The sequence below is a fragment of the Nyctereutes procyonoides genome, unplaced genomic scaffold (assembly GCF_905146905.1).
Source record: "Nyctereutes procyonoides isolate TBG_1078 unplaced genomic scaffold, NYPRO_anot_genome, whole genome shotgun sequence".
Taxonomy (NCBI): domain Eukaryota; kingdom Metazoa; phylum Chordata; class Mammalia; order Carnivora; family Canidae; genus Nyctereutes; species Nyctereutes procyonoides.
In genome coordinates, this window is record NW_026575043.1 from 55599859 (window position 1) to 55608923 (window position 9065).

The following is a 9065-nucleotide window of genomic DNA, read 5'->3' on the forward strand; positions in this document are numbered from 1 at the left end:
GGAACTGGGTGGAGGTAGACCGATGACAAAGGGCATGGAGAAAATTTTATGGGCAATGGAAATATTCCATATCTTACTGGGTGGTGGTTACATGAGTGTATTCACTGGTCAAAATTTATTGGACTGTAGACTTAAAATGGGTGCATTTTATCATACCTAAGCTGTACCTAAACAAAGTTGATTTTAAATGCAGTACTATAACAGACTCCCACATAACCAGCTTCCCATTTAGAAAATAAAACATTAGAAAGAAAATTGCACCCAATGTGTACCCATCCCCAATTCCTTCCTTTATCCTTTCCTCCTAAATATGATGTGTTTCATAAATGGATCTTTATATTTTTACCACACGGAAGCACTTTCCTGAATATGGTAAGTGTTTTTCTCATGTGTCTCTATGCCTTTATCTCATAATGTATATTCCTAAACCAGGATTTTTCAAACCACAAGTTGCAAACTGCTTATAGATTGTAAAATCAATTTAGAGTGTCATACCAGTATTTTCTTTCTTTTTTTTAGATTTATTTATTTGAGAGAGAGAATGGGGAGGGGACAAATGGAGAGGGAGAAAGAGAATCCCAAGCAGACTCCCTGCTGAGCATGAAGCCCTACTCTAGGATGGACTTGGGACTCAGTCTCACGATACTGAGATCATGATCTGAGATGAAATCAAGAGTCAGAAGCTCAACCAACTGAGCCACACAGGCACCCCACACAATCAGTATTTTACAAATTTGGATAGACTAGGGTAAGATAGAATTAAAAACTAATAATGAGAGTATATCACCTATAGTAAGATAAGTACTGTCTTCTGAAACTTTAGCTCCAATTTTACATTCATGTGTACATGTACTGGATTGGAACATAACACACCTTTCTTTATAGCACAATGTGGCCCCAGAACAGTTTGAAAAACACTGTCCTAAATACACAATACTGTATTATAATTTTAAACTTTTATGTAAATAGTATCCTACAGAACTAATCCTTCCCTGGGACGCCTGGGTGGCTCAGCAGTTGAGCCTCTGCCTTCAGCTTAGGGTGTGACCCTGGAGTCCCGGGATGGGGTCCCACAATGGACTCCCTGCATGGAGCCTGCTTCTCCTTCTGCCTATGTCTCTGCCTCTCTGTGTGTGTGTCTCTCATGAATAAATAAATGAAATCTTTTTTTTTTATTTTTTTTATTTATTTATGATAGTCACACAGAGGATAGAGAGAGAGAGAGAGAGAGAGAGAGAGAAGCAGAAGCAGGCTCCATGCACCGGGAGCACGATGTGGGATTCGATCCCGGGTCTCCAGGATCGCGCCCTGGGCCAAAGGCAGGCGCTAAACTGCTGCGCCACCCAGGGATCCCAATAAATGAAATCTTAAAAAAAAAAAAAAAAAAAAACAACTAATCCTTCTCCAACTGGCTTTTGCTCACTCGACATTAGCTTCCAGATATATCCATTTTAATCCACATAGCTTGCTTTCATTCATTTCCACCACAGCAAAAACATGCCCAAGTTACTTCTCCACCCTCCCATTGTTGGATTTTTTTTTTCTTTTGCCAAATGGGACATTCAAAAAATAGCTATCTGTCACTATCACCACCATTTCACACTGGGAAGGACATTTTACTACAAATAAAGCTGGAAAGCCCTACTCTCAGAATCAAAGGCAATCTTCTAAATTAAATAAATCTGGCTTTATACAAATGCATTCTATTTGCCCCTGGGAGTTAAGATTGTTGATTTTGTTCCTTGTTGACTGTTAGTTTGTTTGCATGTTGTTGTAAACTGGGAAAAACATAGTCCACCTACATATAACATAGTCTTGGGCTAGCTACTTCTGGGAAGGGGGAGAAGAATTGAGTAGAATGGAGTAAGGGTTCCAAAGGAGTCTAAACTATGTTTCACTTCTTTTGTTACCTAAAAACAAGTCTAAGTCAAATATGACCAAATATTAACATTTGTTAGTTCTAGAGCATGAACAGGGTCATCGAAGCTTTGCTATAAACATTAAATAGTTGCCCCCACAAATTTAAAATATAAAAAAATAAAAAAGAGAAAAAAATAAATCACCAAATTGTACTTGCTCTAAGTTTTAAAGAGTTCATTAATTTTTAATGTTTCAGCATTGGGGGGTGGGGGCCTGAGTGGCTCAGCTGGTTTATCGTCCAGCTCTCGATTTCGGCTCAGGTCATGATCCCAGGGTCATGGGATTGATCCCATGGCAGATTCCATGCTGGGCATGGAGCCTGCTGCTTAGGATTCTCTCTCTCTCTCTCTCTCTCTTTCCCTCTGCCCCTTGCCCCTAACTTCCTGCTCATGCTCTCTCTCTTTCAAAAAAGAAAAGAAAAAATTCATCATCAACCAGAGTTAGGAAATGTCCATCATAGGTAAAACAGATAAAAGATAGTTTGTTCTTCATGGTTTAAAATCCAGCTTGTCGGGCAGCCCCAGTGGCGCAGCGGTTTAGTGCCGCCTGCAGCCCAGGGTGTGATCCTGGAGACCCTGGATTGAGTCCCGCATCGGGCTCTCTGCATGGAGCCTGCTTCTCCCTCTGCCTGCGTCTCTGCTACTTCTCTCTCTCTCTCTCTCTCTGTCTCTCTCTGCATCTCTATGAATAAATAAATAAAATCTTAAAAAAAAAATAAAATAAAATCCAGCTTGTCTGTTTTCTCTGTGATCCTGAGGAAGTCATTTAACTTTCCTGAGCCTCATGTCCCTCATCTGGAAAAAAAGAAAAGAAAAGGCTGCAATAACTCAAATGTCCATCCATGGATGAGTGGATAAACAAAAGGTGGCATATCCATACAATGGAATATTATTTGGTCATAAAAAGGTACTGACATAAAAAAAAAAAAGGTACTGATACCTGCTAATGTCAATGAATCCCAAAATCATCACCCTCAGTGAAAGAAGCCAGACACAAAATGTCACATAGTATGGATTTTGTGACCACATAATCCACTTAGATGAAATGTCCATGATAGGCAAATATAGGGAGACAAGAAACAGACTGGTGGTGGCCAGGAGTTGGGAGGAAAGAGGAATAGGTAGTGACTGCTAATAGGTATGGGGTTTCTTTTTGGGGTGATGGAAATGTTTTGGAACTAGATAGAGGTGATATTTGTGCAACACAATGAATATACAAAAAGTCACTGAATTGTACACTTTTTAAAAAGATTTTATTTATTTTGAGAGAGGGCACACACATGAGACAGTGAGCACGGGGTGGTGGGGGGTGGTGGACAGAGGCAGAGAAGGAGAGAGAGAGAGAATCTTAAGCAGACTCTGCACTGAGTGTGGAGCCCGATGCAGGGCTTGATCTCATGACCCTGAGATCATGACCTGAGCCGAAACCAAGAGTCGAACATTTAACCAACTGAGCCACCCAGACACCCCTGAATTGAACACTCTAAAATGGTTCATTTTGGGGCACCTGGGCGGCTCAGTGGTTGAGCATCTGCCTTTGGCTCAGGTCATGATCCCAGGGTCCTAGGACTGAGTCCCATATCAGGCTTCCCACTGGGAGCCTGCTTCTGCCTCTGCCTATGTCTCTGCCTCTCTGTTTCTCATGAATAAATAAATAAAATCTTTTTTAAAAAATTGTTCATTTTATGTGAATTTCATCTCAATTTCAAAAGGTAGGAGGGCTGTGACTCCTAGCATTACTGTGGATAAAAGTAAACATGAACACATATGCAAGGTCCTGGCACTGTCTGGCTGGGAGGCACCATCATTGCTCAAAGGGCCATCTCTCCCACATGGGGGAAGGCAGGGCTGGGCTTGTTTTTCACCTATGAGGTCAAGCTAGTGACTTGCCCAAAGCCACGCAGTGAATCACTGGTGGACTTTGCATTAGAACTTACTTGGCTTTTCCTACCTGTGAATCCAGAACAAGTTCACTCCATTCTGCTTCTCCAACTTGATACTAGAATGGCATTTTACGGTTTAAAAATATTTTTTCTCCTGATGATCTTCTAACACTTTGTAGAGGCTTAGCATGGCAGAATGGTTAGAGATGATGGCCCCTGCTGTCAGACAAATCTGGGTTCAAATCCAGGCTCTGTCACTTCTTAGCTGTGTGTTTTTTGGTGAGTCATCTAAGCTCTCTCTTGATTTCTCCATGTTTAAAATGGAAATAGTTACTTATTCTATATATCGAGTGGGAATGAAACCAGAAGATATAATAAAGCAAGAGTTAGGTCAATGCCTATAACATGTAGTACATTCTCAATAAATAATGGCTGTTAGTGGTCAAAGAAGCTACTTGGGCAAAGCACTTAACACATAGGGTTAAAAGTGACAGAAGAACAAAACTATTTCAAAGTCACTCTGTCACAGGCCCCAAATGCTTGAAAGCAGTGGTCCCCAAAGTGGGGGGGGGGATGGGAGAGGGAGTGATTTCAGCTTTGCAAGGGATATATAGTGGTGTCTGGAGACATTCATGAATGTCTCCAGGGGGTGCTTCTGGCATCTAATAGGTAAAAGTCAAGGATGCTGCTAAACATCCTATGATACACAGAGCAGCCCCTGACAACAGAGAATGATCTGGCCCAAAATGTCAATAGTGCCCAGAGTTGTGAGACCCTGCTGTATAGTGAGCCTCTCATTGCCAGACTTACTTCCAAATGACAATGTGGTCCACCCTCCAGATACTGGGATAGCTTTCACAGTGAGTAATTTTGTGAAGCTAAGGAACTTTTTGCAAGGTGATAATCATCCTAATTTCTCTGTTGAGTAAGTCCAAATGGAAGTACATTTGAGGCCTTCTCAAAGAGAGACACACCTAACATCAACATAGGCTCCATGAGGGCCAAGGATGGTTCAAGAGATTTTACTCTTTTAAAAGATTTTATTTATTTATTCATGAGAGATACAGAGAGAGACATAGGCAGAGGGAGAAGCAGGCTCCATGTGGGGAGCCTGATGCAGGACATGACCCCAGCACTCTGGGATCACAACCTGAGCCAAAGGCAGATGCTCAGCCACTAAGCCACTCAGGTGCCCCTCAAGAAATGTTAAAGACCCATGTAAATCCTCCCTGTCAGAGGCTTGTGGGAACATCCTAAAAAATCTGCCCCCCCCCCAGGGGTGCCTGAGTGGCTCAGCTGGTAAAGTGTCTGCTTTCAGCTCAAGTCATGATCCTGGGGTCCTGGGATTGAGCCCCACATCAGGCTCCCTGTTCAGTGGGGAATCTACTTCTCCCTCTCTGCCTTTCTGCCTCCTTGTGCTCTCTCATTCTCTGTCAAATAAATAAATAAAATCTTAAAAAAAAAAATCTGCTCTCCCTAATCATGCATGGAAGGCCATGAGCAGATACTGGCACACAGTAAGCCTTCAATAAATGCTAGCTCTTCTTATCATCTTCATTGCCACCTTGTTACTACTATCTCCCCAAGTACACTGAAAGGTACGTTCTCACAACACCCATCTGAGGTGTGTGATATTGTCCCCATTCTGCAGATGAGAAAACAGAGGCTCAGAGCAGTGATGCAACATTTTTTCCATCAGCCTCCTCTCTGATCTCCAGCTTCCATACTTACCCCAGTCCATTATCCCCACAGACACCAAAGGGATCTTTTTCAGACTTATTTAGAGAGTGTGTGTGTGTGTGTTGGTGGTGAGGAGGTGCACAGGGAGAGGGAGAGAGAGAATCCCAAGGAGACTCCCCACTGAGCAAGGAGCCTGCTGTGGGGCTTCAATCTTATAACCCCAAGGCCATGAAATTCAAGAATCAGACGATCAACAAACTAAGTCACCCAGGTGCACCCAAAGGGATCTTTTTCAAATGAAATCAGATCTTATTTAGGAGAAGATGCTCTCTGGGTAATAATGTAGAATTTTTTTTCATTTTTAATTTTAAGTAATCTCTATACCCAGTGTGGAGCTCAAACTTACAACCCCAAGATCAAGACTTGTATGCTCTAACAACTAAGCCAGGCCAGGCACCCATATTATGTAATATTTTCTGATCCAATGTTTCTTTATGATTCAAGTGTCTCAAAAAAAATTAAGAGCAATGCCATGGTTGGGTTAGAAGTTAACATTAAAAGGAAACTGAGTGAAAGGTATATGGGAACTCTTTGTACTATCTTTATAACTCTCTGGAAATCCCAAATTATTAAAAAATAAACTTATTTTAAGAAATGGATCAGATCATGTTACTTCTCTAAAACTCTAGAGTGATTTCCCACTAGTCTTAGAATAAAATCCAAATATCTTCCCATTGCTTCCTAGTCCCTGAGAAGTTTGGTCTTTGTCCATTTTTTCAGCCTCTCCTCCCAACATTTGCCCCTCACACTATCCTCCAGACACCTTGGCCTTCTTTCAATCTACCAACACTGGAAGATTGTTCCTGCTTCAGGGCCTTTGAACCAACTGTTCCCTGTGTTCTTGCCCTATGTAGTTCTTCCCCGTGACTCTTTCTTATCCTTCAGATCCTTTTTTTTTTTTTAAGATTTTATTTATTCACGGGAGACACAGAGAGAGGCAGAGACACAGGCAGAGAGAGAAAGAGGCTCCATGTAGGGAGCCCGATATGGGACCCGAATTGCCCTGGGCCAAAGGCAGGCACTCAACCACTGAGCCACCCAGGCGTCCCATTTATCCTTCAGATCTTGATTCAAATGTCAAATCCCCTGAGTCTCTCTCCTATGTAGTCATGTGACTCCTTCTAATTCTTTCACAAAATTCACCACTCTCTGAAATTACCTTCTTTGACTGGTTTCTCTGTTCCTGTCTTCTCCAATAGACTGGGAATTCCATGAGGGCAGAGACTATGTTTTTTTTTTTTTTTTTTTTTTTTTTTTTGAGACTATGTTGGTTTGCTTACTGCTGTGTCCGTAGCTTCTTAAACGGTGCCCGAAATGGAGTAAGGCTTCAAAGAACACTTGCCAAAAAGAGTACCAGTGTCTGTTGGTAATACCACAGGACATTGAAACAAAGCTGTGGACCCTGTCTAAAGCTTTCACCCATATTTTTTCCTATGGTTCTCTACTTTGTACGAAACCTCCAGAATACCCGGGAAGGTCCGGATTTGCTGGTAAACTTCATCAACATCATGTCTTTGTATCATTTAACGATGATCCTGATGCTCATTTAACTGGGATGAGAGACGGAAAAGAGTTCACCCCCAACTTTCTGGAAAGAGTTCCAAATTATTGGTTAAGGGCCAAATGTAGCCCAGATAGGTTTTGTCAGTCTCATATAGTGTTTTAGAATAATTTGAGTTCATGACCAGCTGGTTTAAAAATTAGAACATTTCACATAAAAATTCATATGTCCAAGTTCATCTGAAAACTCAGAGGATCTGGCCACACTGCACCTATTTTTCACATGGCCTCAATGAATTGGAACTGGAAGAAGCTGGGTCCTTAGGTGGATGGGGTGTGGGCTCTACAGATCACCACAGTCTCTACTTGGTGCCTGAGTCCTCCTCAAAGCTAAAGTATTCCAGGGATCCCTGGGTGGCTCAGTGGTTTAGCGCCTGCCTTTGGCCCAGGGCGTGATCCTGGAATCCCTGCAGGGAGCCTGCTTCTCTCTCTGCCTCTCTCTCTCTCTCTCTGTGTCTCTCATGAATAAATAAATAAAATATTTTAAAAAAAAAAGCTAAAGTATTCCTAGAAATACTGTTGAGTTTTCAAATATTTTGGCCATTGCCACTCTTACATGGAAACTCAATGTATAAAACATATCATAGTAGTAATAGTTAATATTAAGTGCCTACTGTGTACCACGGTGCTGCTCTGGTGGACACGAGGGAAGGAGGACCAGAACCCCACCAGTTCCCCATCATCTCCAGCAGCCCCTAAGAAAGCTCTGTGGATCCAAGGCAGAGCACTCAAAATCACATTTTGATACACTATCCACATTATCTAGATAGGTGGAATGAAGTATAGAGAAGGGAAGGGACATTCCACCTATTAGGCGGTAGCCTTCCAGGCAAATATTTGTCTACTAGTCCTTAGGGAGGCCATTAGTATTGATAATGGCAGAAAAAGGACAACAGGGGATCAGTTCTTTCTTGTAAGAGCTGTTTGGGGTTTCTGGGAGCCATTCAGGGCTATTCTGTGAGTCTATGCCACTCTCAGGCTCTAAGCCAGCTAATAATGCATGTAGACATGTCAGCAAAACTGGACTCAAGGGGAGTTGTCCAACGAAGAATGGCAAGTGGATAGGGGCCCTCCCTATGCCCCAGTCCAGTCTGAAGTTCTCCTCCAGCCCTGATGATGTCAACAGATATTAACTTACCGTCATTTTGTGTGGAAAATCGTGGCATTCTTGTGGTAGAGATGTGTTTAGATCATGCCATTTGGTTCCACATTTATGTGTCAGGGTTGTGCTAGGTGTAGGGGATTCACAAGGGCTTTGGTTTCTAACTGTCCTAAATACTAACCCTCACTCTGCAATTTACTAGCTGTGTGACCTTCAGAAGACAATCTAGCCTCTCTGTGTCTCACTTTCTTCATCTGTAAAATGGAGATGATAGAAATAGTACATAATTCCTAGGATTATCTTGGGAATTTGACGGGATAATTCTTGGCACATACTAAGAAAATGAGTGTAGCGTTTGTTTGTTTTTTCTCCACTGCACTTATCAGAAGCTGATATTTTTATTTGCATCTTTGTTTATTGTCTGTTGGCTTACTAGATGACTCTACATGAGAAGGGCCTTGTCTATCTTACTCAACCCTGCTTCCCAGCCTAGAACAATGCTTGGCACAGAGTAGGTGTTCCATAAATATTTGTCTGCTGAATGAATTGCTGTCTTCATATTCCTGCTCTAATTGCCATTGCGATGATGCACCCTGCCCTGGAGGAGCTCAAAGTCTCACTGAAACCAGCAAGGGCCACCCTGACCTCAACAGCCAGCTGTTCACAACAGTGCTGGGCATCGACTCTGAATGTCACCAACTGGGCCCTGTGCCCTAGGCTGACAAACGACACTTGTGTATCTTCTGGTAGACAGAGCTGCAGCTCGGGAGAATGAGTTTAAAATGGGAAAGTGGAGTTCGCAGCTGAGCCAAGCAGAGGGAACCCTGAATCTCAACACTCCATCCCAAACCCTCCTGCCAG